Consider the following 12,150-nt stretch of genomic DNA (forward strand, 5'->3'; position numbering starts at 1 on the left):
CCAACGATACGAGAAAGAGGAGGCAATGAAACGGAAGACGAGGAGAGGACTTGTCTTTGGAGTTGCGGGGTTGTTTGGTAGGTCGTTTGTTTTTGTATTGGCCCTAGCTCGAGGTGACGCGATGATGAAGAGAGCGGGGAGAGGCTTAGGGGCGGGGAGGTGGAGAAAGTAAAAAAGTAAGAACTGGGAGGGAGAAAGGCGAAGAGAGAGAGGAGAGGCGGAGGAGAGGAAGGACAAGGAGAGGGAAGTGAAGGAGCTGACGCAGAGAATGAAGACAGAAGAGTAGGGAGTGAGAAGAAGTCAGACGATAGCTGACTAGAAGATCATCAAGAGTGGGAAGCGGGAGATACAGAGAAAAGACGGCGGGGAAAGAAGTGAGTGTCACGAGATGAGACAGAGAGATGAGGGAACAGAAGAAAAAGACACGAAATCATCCACCCAACCGCTGATTGTTGTAACCAGGCAAGACATGAACAGCAGCCAGCCATCCACACCTGTAACCAGGCAGACATGACAGCAGCATCCACACCGTTGAACCAGGCAGACATGACAGCAGCATCCACACGTGTAACCAGGCAGACATGACAGCAGCATCCACAACAGTGTAACCAGGAAGACATGACAGCAGCATCCACACCGTGTAACCAGGCAGACATGACCAGGCAGCATCCACACCGTGTAACCAGGCAGACATGACAGCAGCATCCACACAGTGTAACCAGGCGGACATGACAGCAGCATCCACACAGTGTAACCAGGCGGACATGACAGCAGCATCCACACAGTGTAACCAGGCGGACATGACAGCAGCATCCACACCGTGTAACCAGGCGGACATGACAGCAGCATCCACACAGTGTAACCAGGCGACATGACAGCAGCATCCACACAGTGTAACCAGGCGACATGACAGCAGCATCCACACAGTGTAACCAGGCGGACATGACAGCAGCATCCACACAGTTAACCAGCGGACATGACAGCAGCAACCACACAGTGTAACCAGGCGACATGACAGCAGCATCCACACAGTGTAACCAGGAAGACATGACAGCAGCATCCACCACCGTGTAACCAGGCAGACATGACAGCAGCATCCACACAGTGTAACCAGGCAGACATGACAGCAGCATCCACACAGTGTAACCAGGCGGACATGACAGCAGCATCCACACAGTGTAACCAGGCGGACATGACAGCAGCAACCACACAGTGTAACCAGCACATGACAGCAGCATCCACACAGTGTAACCAGGCGGACATGACAGCAGCATCCACACAGTGTAACCAGGCAGACATGACAGCAGCAACCACACAGTGTAACCAGGCAGACATGACAGCAGCATCCACACAGTGTAACCAGGCAGACTTACTGTTAAAGATCCCGTGAGCCCCAGGGTCACCAAAGCCTACTGAATGGAGGAAGACTCCAGGAGAAGTAGCGCGTGGGAAATGCAAGTCAAATCAATGGACGAATAATGTAGAATAAACAGATGGATTAAATAAATGGATGATAATTCAGCAGTGGGAACTGGATGTGTGGGATTATTTCTTGGCCAGGTCGGAAGCCGGGTCACATGGGGGTTGAAGTCGGAGGGAGATGTGGGTGGGGTCGTCCCTAAAGGATGCTCATGTTTCWGCTCCAATCCTYGGAGAGCGAGGCCGCTAATACGAGCAGTGAGAAGGCTTTGTCCTTAGGGACGCRGAAGSCTCTCGTTGTCTACTACACACAACCACTTTACTTTAGTCAGCCATTTCTAAAGGGGTACGAACATCGGAAAGATCAGAGAAGGGAACAACGTTCTGGCTTGAACAGGCAGGGTTAAAAGGAAACGGTCACGAGTCAATCCATTACTTACAGATAAGAGCTGCAGCACTGACTAAAAATGTATCACAGTCAATGTGTGTAATGKCTTTACAGGGGTGGATCCCCAAATAAATGTAMAAAGTGATCAAAACAAATGTAGTTAGTGCAATACATTTTCTAGATAAAAGGATGAGTAGCACATCGTTGTTAAATGTGTGCATGCTCTTCTCCCTCGGGAAAACATCAGCTGATTCAAAGGGGGTGTGGCGGGTATTAAAATACTTCTGCGCTACCTGCCGTGAGGATCAGTGGCTGCTGAGGGGAGGACGAGCGAATGGAATGGCAACCAACACATGGAAACCATGTGTTTGATGTATTTGAGACCATTCCCCTCCAGCCATTACTATTGCATCCTTCCCAATTAAGGTGTCACCAACCTCCTGTGGTGTGGAAACTCTTGTGCATCCTCTGTCGAAGTTGGTAATCGAGGAGGGGAGCATCCTCCTTCGTCCGCCTACTAACGAATTGACACTCGACTACTTATTGATTTTACCGGGTCATGGAGGAGAGAGGAAGGAGAAGTCAATGAGAGGACGCTCTTTTGCCTAAATGAGAATCTCCACTAGCCTGAAAAACACTTTTCCTGGGTGTGGCAGCTGTAGCAAAATAAGTGCCTTCTGTTCGCAGGCTGCAGAAGTACAAGCTGCAACAAACAGCTGACAACATGTAGCTTTCTGATACACAGCCAAGAACTGGGAGTGRCTCCGATCAGGAAATATATGGCCTGCTCTGCTTTTTTCCCCCATTCCCAACATCTTACACAGACACATGAAACTATATCAAAACATAATCTGTCTAACACAGACGTGCCCTCAGGAATACTTTATAAATATTTAGTTGAGCAGACATTTGGAGGAGGGAAAGGTTTGGTGTATTTCAGTCCAGGATGATGTTTAAACTCCTTATCCAAATCCAACAGCTTTAAAAGGTCCTGTTACATCTCCCGTCTTCTCTAGTCACTTAACCATAAACGTATCCATGGCTACACACCCTAATACCCTCACCAACATACCAGCATGCCTGACATATCATTAAAGGGATTTGGTTCAAATCATCCTTCACAGTTGTGGTAAAGGCATGTCTGTATCATACAGTATTGTTAACTTCACTGTGGACCACCCATATACTTAGAGAAACTTTCTGCCAGTCTAAGTAATTAGGCTAAGAAAGGTTATTGGATTGCCGTATTGGATCTTTCATCCATGGCACATGAAACAYTAACAAACCACCTCAACATTTTCATTTTGGTTTTGTGGCTTTCGAAGAAGGCGACAACACTTTGAAAACTGTACAGAGGAGGAACACTATTCTACTGTGATTTACAGTAGGGAGGGAGCATGGTTAATCAATGTGGTCAGAGTGTGGATTCCTGGTGTCTGGTCAATCCCAGCCAGTGGTCATGTTTCAGTGARGTTGGAGCAGGTACACATGGAGATGTGTGGTTTGGAACCCCCCCCCTCCCTCCTCATCACTCCATTCTGGCAGCCATTGTTATTCTGAGCTGGCTTTGTTTGTSCAGCTGGAAGAAAAGCTGTGCTTCTTCAACCCCCCACAGGGAGAAGGAGGGAGACAAGGAGTTGGAGTCAGGCCTCTCAGATTTAAAGTTCTTAGAGCAGTGTTGGACCCGCTTACTGAGACTTAGAACTCTGAAAGAAGGTCTGTTCCATTAACAACATATTGGAGATACATCTCTGTGTGATTGTGAATAAAGATGGATGTGGCAGACTGACAGACTCTGTATTGGCTGGCCTACTTCCTCTCATTAACTGACTGACATACTGAAATGGGATTTTAAGTGAACTGCACAAATTAAAACACACACCACGAGTAACTGAACTGGAGTGAGGTCATGCAACAGTTCAGAATGCTTTATAGGAGTTGGCGGATCTATTGGAAATGGACGATGTTTGTCTCAACCAAACGTGACAACAGGTCAAATGTTGTAACTCTTGTGAGATCATCTCTCTGCTCCCGGTCAAAGTCAAGTAGCCGTTTTCTCACTGCCCTCAAAACCATACCCCCACAGCATGACAGAGTACTGTCAGACCTGCTCATAATATTATACCATACATACACAAATGTATACACATACAACTGTTCCATCAAGGGACTTTTAGAGAGGTTTCAAGGCAGTGAAATAGTTGTAGCATGGCCCAAAATCCCCCCAAACTCCCAAATCTTTTCAGCTGTTATTGTGACTGCTGTATACATACCACCTCAGGCCAATCAAAATAATAAACTGGCGCTTAACAAACTGTACAAGGCTATAAACAAGCAGGAAACCCTACACCCAGCGGCCACTTTTCTGGTTTCCGGCGATTTTAATTCGACATCACTAAGACACGCGATGTCCCACTTCCATCAACGCGTCTCCAACGCCACTAGGGGAGAAAGTCCTAGACCACTGCTCTTCTACCCATAAAAAAGCATACAATGTCCTCCCTCGTCTGCCATTCGTCAAATCAGATCATGACTCCGTACTCTTGCTTCCTGTTGACAAGCGGAAGCTGAAACAGGAAGTACCTGCGATTTGCTCTGTTGAGAAATGGTCACCAGAATCAGAAGATATGCTTCAGGACTGCTTTGCTAGCGCTGGTTGGAATGTGTTCTGAGACTCCACCGATTAACGTCGATGAGCTTCCCACCTCTGTCAATGGCTTCATTAGAAAATGCATCGGCAACGTTGTACCCACAGTCAGGGTTTGCTGCTTCCTCAATTAAAAGCCCTGGATTAACACTGAGGTTGGCGCTAAACTAAAGAGCAGGGCTACCACACACAGCGCTATCGCAGACTACCCTGATGCTACGGCCAAAGACCAGAATAATTACAAGAAGGCCCGCTATGACTTCCGCAGAGTCAAACGAGCAAAAGGACAACATAGGAATAAGGTGGAATCATATTACACAGGCTCCGACACCCGCCCCATGAGCAGGGGCTACAGTCTATTACGGGTTACAAAGGAAGACCCAACAGTGATCTGCTCAACGATGCCTCTCTACCAGATGAACTCAATGCATGTTACGTACGCTTTGACAACAGCAACATCGAGCCGGGTGTGAGGGCCGTCACTGACCCAGAGGACTGGGTGATCTCACTCTCTGAGGCCAACGTGAGAAGGGCTTTTAAATCAGGTCAACACCCTCAAGTKCGCGGGCCCTGACGGTATTCCAGGGTTCATTCTCAGAGCATGCGCAGAAGAGCTGGCAGGCATATTCACAGTAATTTTCAATCTCTCTTTGTCCCAGTCTGTAATTCCCCACATGTTTTAAGATGACCACAATCATCCCTGTTCCTAAGTACTCTAAGGCTTCATGCCACAATGATTACCGTACTGTAGCACTCACTTCTGTAATCATTTGAGAGGCTGGTTATGGCACACACTAACTCCGCCACCCTAGACCCACTCCAATTGGCATCCTGCCCCAACAGATCCATAGATGACGCAATCTCAATTGCTCTCCACACTGCCCTCACCCACCTAGATAATAGGAATACCTATGTGAGAATGCGGTTCATTGGCTACAGCTCAGCGTTCAACACTATTATCCTCTACAAACTCGTCACCAAGCTTAGGACTCTGGGTCTGAACACCTCTCTCTGCAACTGGATCTTGGACTTTCTGATGGGCAGACCCCAGGTGGGGAGGGTAGGCAACATCACCTCCATTACGCTGACCCTTCACGCAGGGGCCCCACAGGGGTGTATGCTTAGTCCCCTCCTGTATTCCCGGTTCAGCCARGACTATGCGGTCACGCATGACTCCAACACCATTATCAGTTTGCTGATGACACGATGGTGGTAGGTCTGATGACTMCCGACGATGAGTCGGCATACAGGGAGGAGGTCAGTGACTTGACAGTGTGGTGCTTGAGCAACAACCTCTCCCTCAATGTCAGCAAGACCAAGGAGCTCATCGTGGACTACAGGAAACGGGGGGCAGGGTCGACCACGCCCCCATCCATATCGACAGGCCGGCAGTGGAGCAGMTAGACAGCTTTAAGTTCCTCATTGTCCAAATCACTAAAGACTTAAAATGGTCCAAACGCACAGTCGTGAAGAAGGCGCAACATCGCCTCTGCCACCTCAGGAGGTTGAAAAAGTTTGGCATGGGCCCTCATCCTCAAAATGTTCTACAGGTGTACCATTGAGATCATATTGAAAGGCTGCATCACCGCTTGGTATAGCAATAGCACCATCCTCGATCGCATGGCGCTACAGAGGGTTGTGCGGACAGCCTAGTACATTACTGGGTCCGAGCTCCCTGCCATCCAGGACCTCTATATTAGGAAGTGTGAAAAGAAGGCCTGGAAAATCATCAAAGATCCCAACCACCGAAGCCATAGACAATTYATAAGGGAATTTATATGCTTAAAYGTAATGATTAAAGAATTCCACCCTGAAACGTAACTATTAGTGATTATTAGTTTATGTAGCATGTATAATGAATAATTAAAGTATAAAACGTAAGTCCAGTAAGGTTCGGTAGAGACATGTGAGGGAGAGAAATGTGTTAGTGTGTGTGTGACTAAGGAGATACCGAGAACAATTGAACTATGCATGACCCGACCTGGCTAGAACTCTGAGAAACTTACGATAGGACAGGGAGTCCTTTCAAGGTTCCTCTAATCTCGGGGGAATGGAACTGTCGGCTTGGTAGTGATAAACAATGGATACAACTCACCTACTGTTRGCGTGTATGCATGTGCATAGGATATCTACTGTTTGTGTGGAGGTATGTGCGTAAGTAGGGAGTGAGTTATAAAATGGATGTATTTGTATTATGGACTTCAGAGTGCTCTCGTGAATAAACTGTACGAACCTTTTGCATAAGCTGAGTTTTTGCCTAATTATTATTAAACCCAGGGTCTTACAAACCTCGGGGATTGGTCAAAGCTTATTGATTGTTAGTTATCATTGGGATTGAAAATCTGATGACAACAATTTTCTCAGCTGCCGCACGGCAAGAGGTACCGGAGTATCAAGTCTGACACCAACAGGCTCTTGAACAGCTTCTATGCCCAAGCAATACGACTGATAAATAGCTAACAAAATAGCTACACGGGCCGAGTTTAACTTGTATCTTTATTTACCTTTTATTTCAGTATTTGCACTGTCTATGCACACTCACAGCCCTACACACCCACTGTCACTCCAACACACACACACAAACACTCTATCATTCGCTCACTCACACATAATATGCACATACATTTATACTGACTCTACACACCCGCACACCCACTCACATGCAAGCTGCTGCTACTCTGTTTATCTTATATCCTGTTGCCTAGTCCCCTTACCCCTATACATATCTACCTCCATCACTCCAGTATCCCTGTCACCTTACCCCTATACATATCTACCTCCATCACTCCAGTGTCCCTGTCCCCTAATCCCTATACATATCTACCTCCATCACTCCAGTATCCCTGTCCCCTTACCCCTATACATATCTACCTCCATCACTCCAGTATCCCTGTCCCCTTATCCCTATACATATCTACCTCCATCACTCCATCACTCCAGTATCCCTGTCCCCTTACCCCTATACATATCTACCTCCATCACTCCAGTATCCCTGTCCCCCTTACCCCATTTCACTGTACTTGTGCAGGTGCCTTGAAACATAACCTCTTGGGTTGTTTCCATACAGCTCACTCTGCCTCTGTATGTGGTCTGCTTCTACCATCTACTATAACTGTATGTTACAGGAGTACTTCAGTTCGTGTCCAGTCTCAGGGGGGATTGGCTCTCTTATATGTCAGTGCTCGGGAGGTCTCTGGATGTCGAAATATCCTTGTTGTTTTTCAGGAGACACATTGGCTAGCTCTTGTTAGTATTTTTAAGGAAATGTCATCCTGTCTAAAACTTTGTTGAATGTTTGTGGAGAGTGTTCTCTCACTAGGCAACCATGTATTTTTCTGACGTCAAAGCTCTGAATACAGGTCTGTATTAATAAAATACGGAAGGCCTCAATGCAGCATCTAAATAGAGACTGAAAGCAGTCAGAACTGCGTTGTCCCCCTCTGTTCACCCCTATAGATGATATCATATTTTTTTATACATTTCTCATCTCTTTCATTGGCACCATCCCCCTCYCCTCTATTGTGGCCTCCCAGCTCTCTGTCCTGTGACAGTCTGCTGTTATTGATGCATAGAAAGACCACAGGAACATCAGAGGAACAAGCATGCAGTTTGTAGTGTCACAGTCACTGCTTGCACCCTCACCACCAATTTGTGTACACACACAAACACAACTAATATTGCACACACATACAGAGATGCCTCAAAGCATTTGGAATCCGCTTCTATAGTGCTTACATTCATTAACATGCATACACATACATGCATGATCACATGCATGCTGATGCTGTGCGCGATCCCAAACCCTCATTACACACAGTATCCTAGCCAGGCAATAGAATAGAACCGGAGTAGGGTTGGAGTCCAAGTTCTAGCATCAGGTCAGAATAGGAGCGGGGAGCCGGGACAAAGAAAAGGTGAATGTGCATTCAAAGCCTATTCCTTTAGGAATACCTCACTGTGTTAAAKAACACAGAGATGTGTGAGAATAGCAGCACTGCTGAAACGTGAAACTAGCACACCTCATCCTCCCTTGAGCTCAGCTGTTAGTTCCATATCTGACCCATAATGGAACACATTGTTCCTAACTTAAAGGGTTCTGATCCAGACCAACCGGTTATGTTCAGGTCCAACAGCAGAACAGAACTGCTCTGAGCGGGCCAGGATACTGGTTCAAGACTGACTTGTCCTGCTGAAACTCTACTGTGCCTTGCGCTCACATTCATTTCTGTTTCAGAGCTGGATGGAGACAAGCAGACCTCCCGGCTGAGTGTAAATATTCCGAGCCTTACCTCTGTGGTTTACCAGTAATGTGACTAGTGTGTACGTGTCTTAGTGTCGTGACAACATTAGCATGCTGTTAGCTTTTACCACCACGCTTCCTTTGTGATACTAACCACGTTTCCATCCACAGTTTTAATGCAAGTAAGGTCATACTGTATAAAAATAAATCACGACAGCTATGATGGAAACCAAGTGTAGGTACAATTTTTTTTAAATGCAGACAGATCATTTGTTCCTTTGACATGGTGGGATCTTTTTGTGTCTGTAAAATGTATTAATGCGTGAAATGGAGGTGGAAACACCTTTTATGCACAAATATTGATATAATAACCATCATATCAAAGTAAACTCTGAGTCACGCAATGATTTGTTGTGTGGTCCTCCCATTACGACTCGGGAAATCATTCCGTTTATTAGGCTACAGATGAAATAAGTTATGGTGAACTTCACAGGGTGGTGAAAGGGCACCGTGATCTTGATGCTCCTTTCCAATAAATATTGAGGGTTTTATTCTGGTGACATGATTGATGATCGATGCTTGACTGCCGTTTGACAAATACAAAATATTCTCGCTCTTATCCATAATCTCATCATGTAGGCTACCCTACCCTCACTGTATCTGTGAGCTGTTGGCTAGAGTGCACGGACCAAGACTAGAATAGGAACATTTGCTATMTAACAAAARATTTTGTGACAAAACTATCGGTAGAGTTMAAAAATTTAATGGAAACCCATTTAACTTTTTAGATTTTTATTTGGTACAAGCAAAAAACAATGTCATTGCACTGATTTTTATCCGCAACAAGTCCGTTTGGTTGAAACACGCTAACTGGTGGGAAAATTCACATTTTCTTTATGCTGATGTTAGACTATTCGCATGAAAATCTGTCGCCAATTGGATGGAAACCTAGTTACTGTGATCTCTTGAGCAACATATAACAGCTCAGGTTGTTTGCGAACTTTTCATGTGAAATGAGTGTTGATAAGATGTGGGGTTAAGATGGCTCAGGGTGTCCAATTGAAACAGTTTCTGCATGGTGCTGCTGATAAGACTCATGAACAGGCTCAAAACAGAGAGTGGTTCCTTTAAATAGAATATGGAGTAATGAGGCCTTAATACGGAACTATAAGAACATGTCTGCTCCAGATGTGTTCTAAATCAACCCTTCCTGATGGGGTTTTAATCACCTCTTCGTCCCCTTGTGCTTTGATCTCTGTGGTAAGTGTAAAGTATACCAGAGGAGGAGGGGGAACACGGAGAGAGGGAAATGTGGTCCATTTAAATCAGGACGCCGGATGAAAGAGAAATATGCAGAATAGTGCGACGTAAGAATATGAATAATTTTGGCAGTGTGCCCCGTGGGACAGGGGTTGACAGGCATGGTCTGAGGGTGAATGTATTACAGTAATTGCCTCAAAGGRGCCACCCCCTCTGATGCCTTGCCCCTCCCGTTGGGCAGATTGGGGGGGCTGTCGATCATGTGGGTTACCAATTGCTGCCGGGGGGCTCCGCTGCACGATGCCCCTCTTCACTTGTCCCTTTGTTCCGAGAGAGAGCGAAAGCGCGAACGAATGCCTGGCATGAAGCACACACCCAGTGAAAGTGAACATTGCTTCTTGACCGAACTGTGCAGACAGAAATTAGACCCCCAAAAGAGGCTGTGCTCAAACTGTCATCTGCTGATGAGGGGAAGGTTAATCCCTAATTACAAGATTACCCGTCATTCAGTGTTAAAAAAAAAGAAAAAAAGAAATTGCACTTCCTAAATAATCTGCCAGCTTCAGCAAGATTTTAACAAGCCTCACAGAATGATGAAATCCCCAGACCATACGACAAAGGGGGAGAGGAAGACACATTCTGTCTTTGAAGCTAAAAAAAACATGTGTGCCTTTCCGGGAAAGTAGTCAGCATCTCTGCAAATGTAGAGTTCTGTAACATAGAAACAGAAGTGGATGTCTAGTCACAGTAACAGAATGTATTTCTGCATCAGTYTAAGTTATGCCTATCTGACTCTGTACTACTATAGCTACGCAGTGATAACGCATTCATGTAAATATTGATTCAATGATCATTACTGGACTAATATTTCACTATAACTAATCTAAACAATACGTCCCAGTGAAGAGCCAGAGGAATGTGAATGTGTATGTCTGGGTCATGGTTTGGCAAGTTTACACAAAGCAAGCAACAAAGACATTTTTCCAGCATGTTTTTTTTCATCTTTCTCCGAATGTGCATTAAGGTCCCCTGTGGAATTCCTCTTAAAGCTTAAAACTGAGATATTGCAGGCTTCCATCTCATATCTCTGGTCCGTCCGGCCTCTCTACAATACAAGTCACAGAGCGACACAGAAACAGCCTCTCTTCCTCTCACCCCCTCTTTCTCCCCTCTCTGTTTTTTCTTAATTTAGCTGCCTGCTGGTCATATGAACAGTGCAAGTCTCTCAACGACAGAGCCTCTTCTCTCTTGAGCCTGAGTTTCACTCCCCCACAATCAGTCAGCTCACGTTGTAGCCAGCTCCACAAAGCCCAGTGCTACAGAACTGTATGTCAAAGGTCAAATCACAGACAGACCAAGTGATTCACTCTCACTCTACTGTCCAAAGTCCAGAGACTGCTCGTGGCGATTTCACCATAGCCATTTCCTTTGTTTAGGAAATTGAGCTCTAAACAGTTGTGAATATCCGTGTCAAAGTGGTATGCATATAGATAAGATTATGCTGGTGTGTCTGTGCGAGTGATAGTATTGTTCTTTTGGCATTTTGTAGGTGTCTGTGTGTATCTCTCTGTCTGGTCCGCTAGCACATGTGTGTCGTTTCAGTGTTGCTATTTGTGTTTTTTTTGTCTTGGTGTGGGTTTCAGCCCTGGCTGCATGGCTGAGTGGTTGTGGGTGTTATCAGCCTGCCTGTCAACACTGAGCCATCTAGAGGAGATAACACCAGACAGGAAGAAGGCCAGGGGAGGATCACTGCAATCTCTCTGTCACTCACTCACAGATCATCACTGATACCACCAACCGACTGCATGACTGTTGCCCTGAAGACTTACCCTGGGTTAATGTAGCAGTTAGTGTTATTTKATTTACGCCTCACAATTGGGTTGTTAATGTTGTATGTATTTTCCGTATGGAACCCCCCTGAGATAAAACCCCCGTCTGTTTGTGACTGCAGATGGAACTCAAAGACCGATCTGTCTATACAGTGACCGCGGTTAGGGTTTAGGATGAGTCCTGCTCCTGTCTCTTCTGCTCTGTGACCACTCACCTAGCTGAGTTTTTAAAGTCACACTTTATTTGGTCCATCTGTACATGCTCTACAGAGGATCATACTATCAACAAACTATCTGTTGATAAGCGACTGCTTGCTAGGGTTAGGTTTAGAATAAGGGCTAGGGTTAGCTAGGATAAGGGTTATTT

General features: G+C 45.7%; 1 protein-coding gene across 2 annotated transcripts in view; it reads left to right on the forward strand.

Annotated features, from left to right (window-relative positions):
* s1pr2 (sphingosine-1-phosphate receptor 2) overlaps window positions 1–12,150 on the forward strand; it is a 38,904-nt gene that overhangs the window by 7,256 nt on the left and 19,498 nt on the right. Inside the window, exon 1 of one of the 2 annotated variants that reach the window (XM_070439276.1) lies at window positions 11,726–11,788. The exons of the other annotated variant lie outside the window; for it this stretch is intronic. The gene's annotated coding sequence lies outside the window, so the exon portion shown is untranslated. Of the gene's footprint in view, window positions 1–11,725; window positions 11,789–12,150 lie in introns of those variants that run through there. 2 annotated transcript variants of the gene reach the window in all.

This window comes from Salvelinus sp. IW2-2015, unplaced genomic scaffold (genome assembly GCF_002910315.2).
Source record: "Salvelinus sp. IW2-2015 unplaced genomic scaffold, ASM291031v2 Un_scaffold1536, whole genome shotgun sequence".
NCBI classification, from domain to species: Eukaryota; Metazoa; Chordata; class Actinopteri; order Salmoniformes; family Salmonidae; genus Salvelinus; species Salvelinus sp. IW2-2015.